Below are 12,676 nucleotides of genomic sequence, written 5' to 3'. Positions count from 1 at the left end.
CAGTATTACGATCTAGCAGGGGTGTGAGCCTCCGATTTAGCTACAGGGGTGAGGAGGACAGCACAAAAGGGCTCTACRGGAGCTCTTGGCACGTTTGCCTCGACGAGGCTCTCCTCGGAAAGAAACACTCATTGAAATCTTCCACAGCATCCCACAGCCAAATGGGAGCATTTTCTTGAGCGGGACCTGGAGCAACCCTGACCCAGCAGCTTTTCTGCCAGCCAGGGGGGTTCTGCCYCACTTCTCACACAGCAGCACATGGCACCCTGCGCACGCATGTGACAGAGGGACCCCAGAACACCCATGTGCTGGCAGACACTGCCATGCACACATGACACTGTTCGGCAGGATGTGCACTTCCAAAACWGGAGGACCGGCGCACAAATCCCTCGGTGGAGTTCTGCATCCCAGGTATCAAAGCATCACTGCGTTTTGCATGCCCTGAGCCATGCGCTGGCCGCTCCACTTCGCATCCCCAAAACCACATGCTCTCCTCCCCCGGCAGTAACTATGAAAGGGGGTTTGTAGTGGCCGTGCAGGGTGGYAAGGAAGAAACCCCTCCAAACAAACAGCATCTGTGTATCATAAGCCCTCCCTCCTCCAAGCCGCGACTACCACGCCGCCTCTTCCCACGCTGTGGCGCCGGGTCCTGTGCTTGGGATATCCCCCGGCTCACTCCGAGGGCTCCCACGCACCCGGCAGCTTTGAAACGCCGCGCGGAGCCCCGGAGGGAACCGGGGTGGCCAAAAGCTCGGCGACTTTGAGCCAATACCTTGAACGCGGGTGCCCACCGCTGCCTGCCGGCTCCGGCTCCTTCTCTCCCCGGTGCGGATGAGAACCCGCCGCCTCCGTCCCGCTCTCTAAACTCCTCCTCCGCCTCTTGCCGCCTTCTGTGCCACGCGGTTCTCGCGTGGGAGAGGCGGTGTACTTCCCCGCTTCCCGCCCCTTCCCCGCCACCCTCGGGAGAGAAGGGGGTAAGAGGAGCCGCAAACCGTCCGCTGGCAGCCGTACACACCTCGGGGAGAACCCACCTGCGCTGCGCTCTCCGCGCCACCCCGCGTTCCGCRGCCGTCCCTTCCCCGGGCCTGCCCGCCCCTGGCTCCCCCCCTTTCCGCGCCTATCGCATCTCCACGCCCCGCAGCTGGCGGGAAACCCCCCTCCGGCCTGCGGTTCGCCTGCTTCTTGGGGAAAGGAAAGCACTRCTGCTAGAGCTGCGGAGTCTCACCCAGCGCCGGGTTTGCGTTATTATCCTTGCATTAGTAAATATTACCGCTCTAAAGGGAGCCATGCATTAAACTGTTGCTCTAAATGGAGTGTGAGCTGGCCCCGTTCACTACGTTCCTTGTACCCCTACGTTCCTTGTTCCTACGTTCACTTGTCCCCCATGGTGCATTCTAATCCAGACAAAAACACTCTCTGCTGGCAGTCACCACTTAAGGGTGTAATATATACACATTTATGTATATATGGATGTATATATAGACATGTACATATACAGACACACGTATACGTATATATATATGTGTATACACACCTACATACACACACACACACACACACATATATATATATATCTGTCTCAAGTTAGTGACCTAGTAAGTGCCATCCCTGCCCATGGCAGAGAGACTGGAACTTGATGATCTTTAAGGTCCCTTCCAACCCAACCCATTTGTGATTCTATGACTCACAGAGAGGATTAAAGACAGCTTTTTGTACTGTGTATTTGTGGTGGTGCTACCCAGGATGGCAGGTAATGTGCAAAGCCCTCTGAAACTTAGCAATCCCCCTATATTCGGAGGATGTAAGTTCCGTGTGTATTCAGGGGGCAGGCACAAACTCTAAGATGTGTTTTTTCAGGCTRCCGCCTCCAGACTCCTATCTCTCTGGAATAGATATCTATCTGCGGTGATAAAAGCCTGTAGCTTAGCTGAAGTGCAAACGTGGAGGAGTCCTCAGGTACTTTGTCCCCCAGCAAAGGGGAGTGCACCTGAATTTAACCTCATATCCTGTGGTTAAACAGTCACAGATATATTTTTTTATGTAGCTGGGTGTTTAAAGRAACACAGGGCTTTCCTGGCTCTCTCTGTTCACCTACATTGTACAGCCACAGGCAGTGGCACCAGGAAGTCCCTGCGGCATCTTTGACCATTAAAACATTTGTTCCATTAATAAACAGCCTCAGAAAATTCTCTGCAGATYGTGATCAGTTTGGGTTAGAAATTAAAACCAGAAGTTAAAACACYCCCGAAAACTCTGGCAGATTCTCATTCTCATGCTCTCTCAGCAAGATGATCTCTAACACATCTTCCTGCAGAATCCAAGCACCAAGCTTGTATTTTAAGACAGACCAATAAACATTGCCACATAAGCAAAAAGTCCTCAATGCCTAAGAAAAAGGCAATGGTAACAGGGCTGAGAAAGCTACCAGTGCTTTCTGATCAGCAACGATGACACTGCGGAGTGTCACKCTCGGGAAGAGACCTCTTCACCGATCTGCTCAGTAGCAGCCTCCGCAGCTGGATCTCTCCCTCTCCCTCATAGATATCTGTCATGGTTATGGGCTTCTGGGGTCAGATAGCAGGGTGCACTAACAACATGAAGGGAGCAACAGATAATACTGTCAGATAGAAAGACAGGAGGCTCTTTTCTTMAATTTAAGATTCATATCAGATAGGATTAAATTTAAAAGCTCTCATATCTAATTAAAGCTCCCAGGCTGCATCTCCCAGGCAATGACAGATCCAAGCCCTGGGCCGGCCTGTTCTCAGCCCATTTCCCTATGCCATTCTGATCTGAAAGGTCTTCTGGTTAARCTGCAACACAGACAAAATCTGTCCTCTCCCCACCTTGCCTTGCCTCATCTTGTCTCTTTTGTCTCCTCTCTTCCCTGCAAAATCCAAACAAAACAGAAAAGAGAGGTCGCCTGCTTCAACATTTCTCATCTCTTGAGATGAGCCACACTGTCACCCACAGAGCCCCACAAGCCCCCTTGGCAGTCCCTGGGACATTGATGCAACAACACCTTAGGACCCTGGTTTCTCCTTGTGATGTCCACACTTGCTGCTCAGCAGCATGAGCTAAAATCTGAGCATCTTTACAGTTTTGTTTTTCTGTATAAGCTCCAACTTTAGCACAGACTGAAAGCTGTGAGAAACCAATTCCCCCAGGAACTTAAGCACAGGGTCCAGACTGGCAGTGCACAGACAAACTGACACTGTGCTTCCAGAAGTCAGGACAAAACTCTCAGCATCATTACAGCCTMAAACCCCTTCGGGAGGAGAAACACCGCAAAATTTACCTTTGAGTGGATATTCCAGGAAGTCTCTGCTTCAGGACAGCGTGGGTGTAGCCGCTGCCTCACCCCAGGCTTTCAGCAGCAGAATTCGTAGCACTTACCATCACCAAAGTACAGGATTAAATGTTCTAATTTGCAGCTCTGGTCCTGTCTGCACAGACACTCTCCCCCAAGCACTGGAATCAACATCTCTCAACAGAGACGTCTCTCACTGGAGATGGGGGGTTTGAAATCCATTAGCACTGAACAGCATCCCAGCCACCAGTGACCGCAGGCAGACAGGAGGCCAGCAGATGGACTCGAGGGGAGGCGCAGAGAAAGGCAGCTTCCAGCTCCTAAGGACAGCACCAGCTGCTGGCTGCTTCCCTGCTCAGACCTGTGACCCACCCACCACCAGCTTGCAGGATGGGATCTAATGATGTCTTCTCTTGGGTAGGCAGGAGACCTGGAGCAAGCAAGACACCGTGGGGTGAGGAAGGCTAAGTGTGGGAGAGAGCGAGTGTCCTTCAAAATCCAGCCCTGACTGGTGCAGGACAGGTGATGTTTCACTCCAGGTTCTCTTCTCCGTGGAGGTACTTCAGCCYCTCAGAGTGCACGTCTGCTCTCAAGAGTGATGCAAGTCCTTKGGTTGTGTAATGCCAATGGCAGCATGCAGTCGAAGAGGGGCAACACCTCCTCTGTGGTGTACGGAAGGTAACAAATTGCACAGTCAATAACAACTYATTTATTGCCCCACAAACATGAGCCCTTGCTGTAGGGTCAAGCTGCCTTGCTTCATCTTGGCGAAGGTGTTGCATTTGCAGAGCCCTCTGCTCCCAAGGGACTCTCATGTTATCATCTTCACCTCAGCGGGTTCAATAACAAACCTCCTAGAAGAAGCAAACAGCTACGAAAACAGTTTCTTGCTCCAAACTGGAAACAGCTGTGCTTTGCCCAACTCTGGTACTGGGCCCACCATGGTATGACACACAGAGCTAGATGTTTCTCCCCTGTGTAATTTGGGCAAGGAGAAAAAGCAGCCTCGAATGGGGTTTAGGGGCTTGCTGTGTTCCCACCCTCTCCATCCCCAAAGTAGCAGCACGGTGCCAAAACACGCTGCTGCTGTTGGCAAATCGCTGCACTCCCAGAGCAAAGAGAGAAGGCAAGGGAGGAAGACTGCCAGCAAAGCCTCTCCCTTATGTAAGGCTGGGAGTCCCACGGACATGCTTACCAGAATATGCTGGTGAGGCTCAAGCTGCTCAGCCCTTTGAGTTTTCTTTCTGAAAACTCAAACATGCACTGCAGGAATTGCAAGGCTGTCACCTGGAGCCGAATTTGTAYGTTCTGCTCACAGCTAGTTTGTAACAGGCAGAACAAACAGCAGAAGTGCTCTCCCTTCAGTGACGCCTGCTGCCAAATCTTTCACAAAAGCTGGAGTTTTTTTCTCCTCCCTTSTAGCAATTCTCAGCGTTAACTAAAGCTATGAAATCCAAAATGGGAAAACAAACAAACAGCTGGTTTGGAAAGCAACAGCAAAAAGGGAGATTTATTCCAGGCAGTGGATAATGCATCACATGAGCTGAAGGAATATTTTTGGTGCCTCTTGGGCAATATCTCAATTTTAGGGCCTGGGGAGCTAGGCAGCATTTGCAGGCACTTAATGTTTCCAGATTCCTTTACACTTGGCACCYGTGTCGACCGTTTTCCTTGGAGACTTGGAAGCACTTTGCAACCATACATTAATTAGCCCACCAGCCCTCCTCTGCAATGAGATTTCCTTTTGCTTCAAATGTGCCTGTGCTAGGGGCAGAGGAAACTGAGGCATGGCAAGGCCACCAACCTGCCGCAGGGGTGACGCCAGGGGACTGCATGCCATCCAGCTCTCCTTTCCACTGCAAAACCACCCTTCCCTTTGCAAGCATGACCCACAGTGACTGCGTTTCCCTCCATTGGATGCTGCCTGCCCCAACCCAGAGGAAGGCATGAGCAGCTCAGCTCAAAGAGTCTGCACTGGCCCTCAGTGCCATGGAGCAGAGGAACAGAGAACCAGTATGTTGGAAAGGCAGAGCAGGCAGTAGGAGTGGAGTGGCAAGAGAATTAGCAGCTGTATCCAATTCTCTACAAGTGTGACAAGGCAGCAGAGCACARCTGTACTGGGAAAGGGGGGAAAAGGGCATTTAAATCAGTCACATGAGGGAAACAGAAGATGCTGAACCTCTGTCAAGTGCTAGCAGGTTATTAGCCTTTTAGCCAATGAGGGCAAAAACCCCACTAGAGGCTCCTGGAATCCAGTTATAAAGAGACTGCAATAGCCATGGATGCTTTGATACTCAACAAAGCATCTCAGCCTGTTGCCAAGGTCAGCGAATGGCTCAAGGACAAAAGTTTTAGTTTTGCTGTTGCCTTGCTGGTCCTGGCTGAAGAACTGSTGGCAGACTCTTTTTGGGGTGGAAGTTCTCCAGTCATTGCTTGCAGGACTCCTGATGGTGACCCCTGGGCTCTCGGTGCCCTGCCCTGCATTTTGGAATGAGGTGGCAGGGCAGAGGTCATGCTCACCTGATGGCCGGAGCCTTGCTGGGATGAGGTGGGGAAGGAGTAGGCTGTGCTACCCTCCTGAACTCTGCCTGTGGCACAGAGATCCAGCTGGCATATCACCACTTGCAGGGAGCCATGCAGACCTCCAGCATCCTGTCCTCCTTCGGCTTCCTTGCACAACACGACCTGCAGGGATAAAGTCAGGCAGCTGCCTGTGACTTCTTCACTAGTGGGCTGGGGGCAGCAAGAGCTCGCTGCCAGCAGACAAGCAGCCCTAGGAGAAACCCTACAAGGAATGGCAGGRAAGAGGGAGGCACTTGCTGCCAGTCATCCCAACCGCCTCCCCATGCTGAGCATCCCCCTGCGCTGGTAGCACTGGGATGCAATGTGGTGATACYACCACCCCAAAAGCACTCACAGCCCTGGTGAGCAAATGGTCTGGAGATACAAGGAAGGGCCTCCATGCATTTCCAGCCCGTGGCAATGGCAGGGCCATGGGTGTTTTCCAGCTGGGCAAGCAGAAACAAATCCCATTGTCCGCTGATTGGGCACAGCTCAGCAAGGGGCCCGTGGTGGACAGTGGGATTCAGCCAAGTTCCAGTCCCCTCTCAGGCTGCTGAAGGTGGAGGCAGCCTGCCCAAGAGAGCAGCCGCACCTTTGGGACACAGGGCATCTCACTGCTGTCAGGCTGGGGGCCTGACACAGGCCCCTCTGCCCAAGCCACTGCTGAAGGTCTCCCATCCTCACCATCTTTTGAGAACAATCCTTGCCAAGGCAATCCTTTCCTCCTCTGTCCCCACCCCTCTGCCTCCCTCCCTGCACAGCTGGTGCCCTCTCCTGAGCTCCAGCCACCCATTTGCTTTCTACTACAAGCACTTAGACAGTAAATRCTAACTAATGGCACCAATTAGCAGCGGAGCTGCTGGGTGCTGGTTACTGAGTGACAGCTGCGCAGCCACCGCCCAAGGGTGAAATGTTACCTCACGGCAGGCAGTCTCCAGCTGCCYGAGCCGAGGAAACTGGGGGAAACTCAAGAAATACACTTCAGGCTCCCACTTGTACCAGAGGAGACAGGGTTAACCCCCGGCTCAGCGGCAGGCGGGTACACCCTGAGGCATTCAGAAATGGTAGCCCTGGGGCACAGGCCACTCCAAGCACTCTGTCATGGTGTCACACCAGGTCTCCTTGGCGGAGGATAGAGCTGGCCCGGGCAGAGGGAGCCACACTATAGTCAAGGTCATCTGGCCCATTAAAGCGGTGCCGGGGGCACATCCTGCTCCTTAGCTGGCAGCAACAGTCTCCCACGACGACGGGGCACAGCCATTAAGGAAGGAGCTGGCTGGCACCCAGCCACACTCGTAAAACCCACAGGGAAATTGTGGGCTGCTGGGGACCAGGGAACCTGGCAGGAGGGATAGGGGTGGAAGCTGCTGTGTGGTCTCATACCCTCCTCCACAAAGTCCATCCAGACCCCAGTGCAGCAAGGTACCCAATGGCTCCAGGGATCTCCAAGAGCCATCTAAAAGGCAGAAGAAGCCTCACTGGAGGATGCGTGGATCCYGGCTCCAGAGATGGGGGAAAGCCTAAGGTCATGGCTCCCCATCAGCCTTCCTGAGGCACCTTGGTAGTGCAGACAGCTGGTATTTGCACTGAATGCRCAAGAGCTGAATGCTCCAGCTTGAGGGAGTGCTGCTGCAGCCGGAGACTGCCCATCCTGCATGGCAAGGCCAAGTTGCCTACCTGCTGTCCCTGCTCCCTGGGCAGGCTCYGCGGCCACCAGCACCACGGGGACCATGGCACATGGCCACCTGCAGAGACGAGAGCTCCAAACACAGGTCCAGGAGCTCTCACAGCCGTGCCAGCCCTGGTCTGTGCCTGGCCCAACAGTTGCTGGCTGGCACGGAGGAATTCCGCTCTGTGCAAACGTCTGGCAAGGCTGACTAAATCCTGTAYGGAGACTAAGTTCATCCAGTCATGCTTTCCCCTTTGGGCGAATCAGCAGCGGAGCTGTGGCTGAATGCTCCCAAACATCCCCCCGGGAGGTCTCCAGGAGGGCCCTTTCCCACAGCTTCCAACAGTAGCAGTCGTTCATCATTTCTTCTCCTTGCCAGTCATGCTTCCTCAGGTTCCCAAGGCCCCCAGGCCACCCAGTGGAGCACAACCCTGGGACATCAAAAGAAGGGCAGGCCAAACCCATGACCAGCAGCTCAGCTGCCAGGGTACCGCTGGGCCTGCCCTCCCCTCCTTCCTCAGCCCCTCTGCAAAASCGAGTGCCCACCCGCGGGCAGAGGATGCTCCAACACGGAGCAGGCAGGAGGAAACCCTCGGGGGGYCCTGCACCCCTCACACGAGGGGCTGGGGTACACGGCTGGGAGCCTGCAGCGCCCCGCGCTCGTCCTGCCGGCCGAATTTGGCTGTTCCCGAGGGGGAGGCACTGCTCCCGGCCCCGTGCCACCCCGCTGCAGAGCTGCCCGCCCCCGAGGGCTCCGCGGCCACCCCGCTCGGCGCTGAGGCCCGCACGCTGAGGGCTGAGGGGCGGCGGCGGGCCGGGGCTGCCCCCTGGCGGCGGCGCGGGGCGCGGGCGGCCTGCCCCCGGCCCGGCGTGACCGGGAGCACGGCGAGCACGGGGAAGGAATTAGCMGGCCGCGGGCTTAAGGGGCTCCGCGGAATGCCGGAGCCAGGCTGGGCAGGAAGAGGGGGAGCGCAGCAGCAGCTTTGTCCCAGCCGGTGGGAGAGGGTCTGGCATTCCGGCGTGGGGAGGTATCCCAAACCAGCCCTCGGGCAGGGGCTTAAGGGAAGGGTAGGCAAGGGCCCGAGCGCTGGGCTCACTGTGAGGATGAGGAGACAGTGAGCTGCAGCTGGGAGGTGAGGGAACAATTGGCACTGGGAGCCAAGTGCACAAAGTGCGACAAGACACCCTGAAATGTGGGCTTTGTGTGTGCTGTGCTCACCCACACTGGGGAGACTGGGGATGAGCAGGAGCCAGGAAATCTGGGAGTGAGCACGGAAGCCCAAGGGCAGAACTCGGAGCTGTTAGTTTGTTTGAAGGTGGTTTAAAGAAACAGAGTTTGCCTGTCGATAGCACACTGTGTAGAAGGGCAGGGATAGTGTTAGGAAGCAGTTTTCAGGSTCAGGATGGACCACATGAGAACACAACACTGTGACAGTCACCCTGAACATGGTAACTATCCTGTGGGCCTGTGCTTGCTGCTCAGCCACCGGCCACAGAGAAAAATTCTCAGAGCTGGTCCTCTGAGAACCCTGAGTCCCACAGGAATGGGATGGGGAAAGGCATGAAGTGCACCTCCTCAGCATAGCTTACTTATCAAAAGGCAGCTTGCCTGCTTCTCCCCTTGGTCCTGGGCTATGAGGCATCCAGAAGCATTCTTGTGCCACTGCCCAAGTGCCTCAGGAACAAGAGGGGCTCCTGGAACTACCCTCCCAGGGGCTCGTGGCCTCAGGCTTACTCTGTACATCCATATTCAGCTGATAGGGACTCAGTCTCCAGGGAAACGGCTTGCTCTTCTAACACTGCTGCCCAGACCAAATAAATCTCTTTTCTGGCAAGCCAGAAAACAAGTCAGCCCTGACAACAGTGGTGGCTGGCTTCCCACAAAGATCCCCTTTTCTAGGGAGGAGCTGCAGATGTCACCAACTCCCTGTCCTTTCCACTCTCCACAAAGGATCTGCCATTTCCAGAAGATGCAAGCAGGTGGGAAAGTCTCACCTGGCTTTTGCTAGTGCTGTGTCCTGGGATGGCAGAGCTGGGAAGCTTCACAGCAGAGCTGAGCTGCCATGTAGTGCCCAGCAGAGCTGGACCTGCTTTGCAACTGCAGTCATGGATGTGGATTCCCTGCAAAAAAACCAAGCTTCTCAAGAAGAAAAAGAGCTCCATGAAAGCCTAGCTTCCTGGAGAGCCCTGGAGTGTCTTGTTGCCGATAGTAGCTCAGAGCAGGGCTGCCYGCTCTGATGTGGGACAGGCTGCTCTGCCACTGTCACTCGTATCTCCCATCCTGCTGCTCCCAGTGCCATCCCGCTTGCCTTCAGGGATGCTCTGGCCATTCCTGGCAGGGAATGGGGGGGATTCTTATATGTCTGTGCACAAAACAGCTGGTGCTGCACAGCTGGTTCTCCTCCATCACCTTCCCTGCACAAGCCCAATAACCATGACAGACAACTTTCCCTATCTCCTACCATCCAACTGTGCCAGCTTCCCTTGCTCCCTACCTTTTCCAATTCATTTCAGTCCCTCAGCACTACCTGCTCCCTCCCTCCCCAGGACAGCACCAGGACACTGGAGGGATAAGGACAAAAAGCAGCAATGGGGACCCTGTTTTCTCACCTCTTGTATTAAGATCTTTAGTGGGGCAGCAGAGCAGTGCCCTGACCTTGAGAGGCACCACTGATTTGGGTCAAGGGCCATGCTACRAACCCTGTTCTGTCTGTACCTTCACCTCTCTTCCGCCTGCACACGAAGTCAGGCTCCTGCAAAAAAGCCTTGGGCCATGCCTTGGACTCAGGCGGTAGCCAGGACCTCTGTGCTGGGCCAAATCACACCGAAGGCAGCCAGGGAACAGTGCCTAGGGAGAAAGGAGCTGCATGGGGAATGGTGCAAGGGGGAAGGGCAAACTCCCAGCGGTCAGCCTAGAAATGGAAAGGGTCATGGGACAGTCCCCAGCTACTGGGACAAAGGGCCTACAAGGGGTGAATGGGGCTGCAGAAGAAGTTCTGGCAGGGAGGTGAGCTGTGGCACAGAGCCAGGAGCCCCAACAACGTGGAGGGCTCCGTGGCGCTGCTTTCTGTGGGGCAGGCACCCCCGGGGCTTTTACAGGACCATACGTGACTGGCGGGAAGGGGAGGGAGCCAGCGCTCAGGGAAGTCTGGGACTGACACAGGAAGGTGACGGGGCCAGTAAACGGTGGCCGTGCCAGTGGCTGGGTGACATCCCCACGGGCAGGGTAACCAAACACCGTCCCCAGGGGGCTGTCTTGGGGAATGGCGAAAGGGGAGGCGTTTGTTGCTCCGTGGCGCTGCTCCCCGGGGTCCCGCAGCGGGACGGGAAAGCAAGGCAGCAGCAGCCAGCGCCGGCGGGAGCGGGGCCGAGCGTGCCGGGGTCGGAGCGCCGGTGGGACAGCCGGCCACTCCGCGGCCCCGCACTGCTGCGGGACGGCTGCCAGGGCTTCCCTGAGCGCTGCTGCCGCCGCTGCCGGAGGCCCCGCTCCTCCCCAGCACCCACCCGCACCCGAGGCAGCCGGGACACCGCCGCGTCGCTTACATGTTTTCCCGGGCGCTGCCGGCTCCTTCCCGCGGCGCCGCCGCCTGCAGGACACTGTCCCGTCCCGCACCGCCCGGTGCCAGCGCTGCCGGCCGCAGCACGCCGGGTCCTAGCGCTTCCCGCCGCGCCAAGGGCACCGCGCGGGCGGGCTGGGACAGCCCTCGGCCCCGGGGCCGCCGGGACTGCAGCCCGGTTTCCCCCATCCCTCGCATCCCGCTCTGCCCCGTCCGCACCTGATGGCGGGATGCTGCTGGGGTCGCCCCGCTACCGCAGCTCCGGCACACGAATGCCCGGTGCTCTGGCTTTTCCCCAGTGTCTCCCTTCTTCCTAGAGCAGGCGGCTGGCCTTCCTGCCCCGGGGGTCTCTGCCCCGGGAGCGGGGCTTAGCCGTGCTGTCCTTTTGCCCAGGCAAGGAGGACAGGGTGTCGGCAGCCAGCCCCTCCACTGCTGCTCCCCCCTTTCACTCCCTCCCGCACCGGGGTCAGGCTCCGAACCCTCCTTTCAGCTATGGGACTAGAAAGCTCTGGACCCAGGTGGAAGTCCCTCAGTGTGTGATGGCTCCAGAGCTCAGCACAGGCTCCCGGCTGCAGGGTGACCTTGCAGCAGGATTGCCGAGCAGCCGAAATGGGGACCGAGACCTTGGCTCGGTGGAGGAGGCTGGAACCAGACCCTCTCCTTGGTACCCAGCAGAACGAAGCACAGCAGGGACCGTGCTTACTCTGGTCACCTCCCTGCCTGCAGCCTGCCCTTACCTCGATAGCTCAGCTCTCCCGGTGCCAGACGATGCTGCCTGCAGACTCCTCACTGCCTGGTGCCAAGCAGGGCTGGGGTTTCCCAMGGCAGCAGAACCAAGGTGCAAAGGCTTTGCCACCCTACAGGCTCTGCTGCCGGAGTGGGTTTCGGAGCCCTGGCGCTGGCTGGGGCTGGCTGAGCACGGCTTCCGCTGGCTCAGCAGGTGGAGGCTGCATGCACGGGCAGATTAGTAGAGGGGGGGGGAATTGGCTTCTGTCGTAGGAACTACAAGAGGGATTCGTCAGCGGGTTGCAGCGGGGCCAAGTGCCAGCACGGGGAAGGAGAGAGGGGAGGCTGGGGGTGGGCAGCTGCCTCAGGGGGACAATGAACCCTGTACAAGGGGAGCACCGAAAGCAGTGCTGCAGGTGCCACCATCGTCCCTGGGATGGGGTTATCTCTCTAGCAGCACATGTCACCCCATGCTGCTGTCCTGGACTCGGGCCATGGCAGGAGGCTTGTTGAGCTCCCACCCCACCACGGGTCAGCATTAACCCCCTGGGGCCAGGAGGGGGGCCCCTAGTAAAGTACCCTGCACCCACCGCCCCTCTGCCGGGCCCCGCAGCYGCTCAGGAATGAACTGGCACCAGCCCACCAGCTGCTCTCCTGGTATGTGCAGCCGGAGCTGGAATGCTGTGCCTTGGCCTCCTCGCTGGCCTGGATAGGCCTGGCCCCTGCCCAGGGCATCACCCCTCCCAGCCCTACCATCCCGTGTCTCTTCCCATTAAGGAAGTGCAGGCAGCTGAAATTGGTGCTGGAGGAAAAAACAGGTGTCAGAGCCAAGAGTGATGGAGCCAAGTGGAG

General features: G+C 57.0%; 1 protein-coding gene across 9 annotated transcripts in view; it reads right to left on the bottom strand.

Annotated features, from left to right (window-relative positions):
• Window positions 1-11,954, bottom strand: part of SLC29A1 (solute carrier family 29 member 1 (Augustine blood group)) — a 33,894-nt gene extending 21,940 nt beyond the window's left edge. For 2 of the 9 annotated variants that reach the window (XM_057370702.1, XM_057370779.1), the window contains exon 1: window positions 773-1,009. The gene's annotated coding sequence lies outside the window, so the exon portion shown is untranslated. The other 7 variants (XM_057370728.1, XM_057370719.1, XM_057370736.1 and 4 more) reach the window with 7 other exon arrangements.
• Window positions 11,955-12,676: the final 722 nt, after the last annotated feature.

This window comes from Malurus melanocephalus, unplaced genomic scaffold, assembly GCF_030028575.1.
Source record: "Malurus melanocephalus ecotype Western Australia unplaced genomic scaffold, MMel_1.1 scaffold_5, whole genome shotgun sequence".
Taxonomy (NCBI): Eukaryota; Metazoa; Chordata; class Aves; order Passeriformes; family Maluridae; genus Malurus; species Malurus melanocephalus.
Note: the sequence above shows the minus strand (reverse complement) of the source record. Positions and strands in the feature narration are given on the sequence as shown.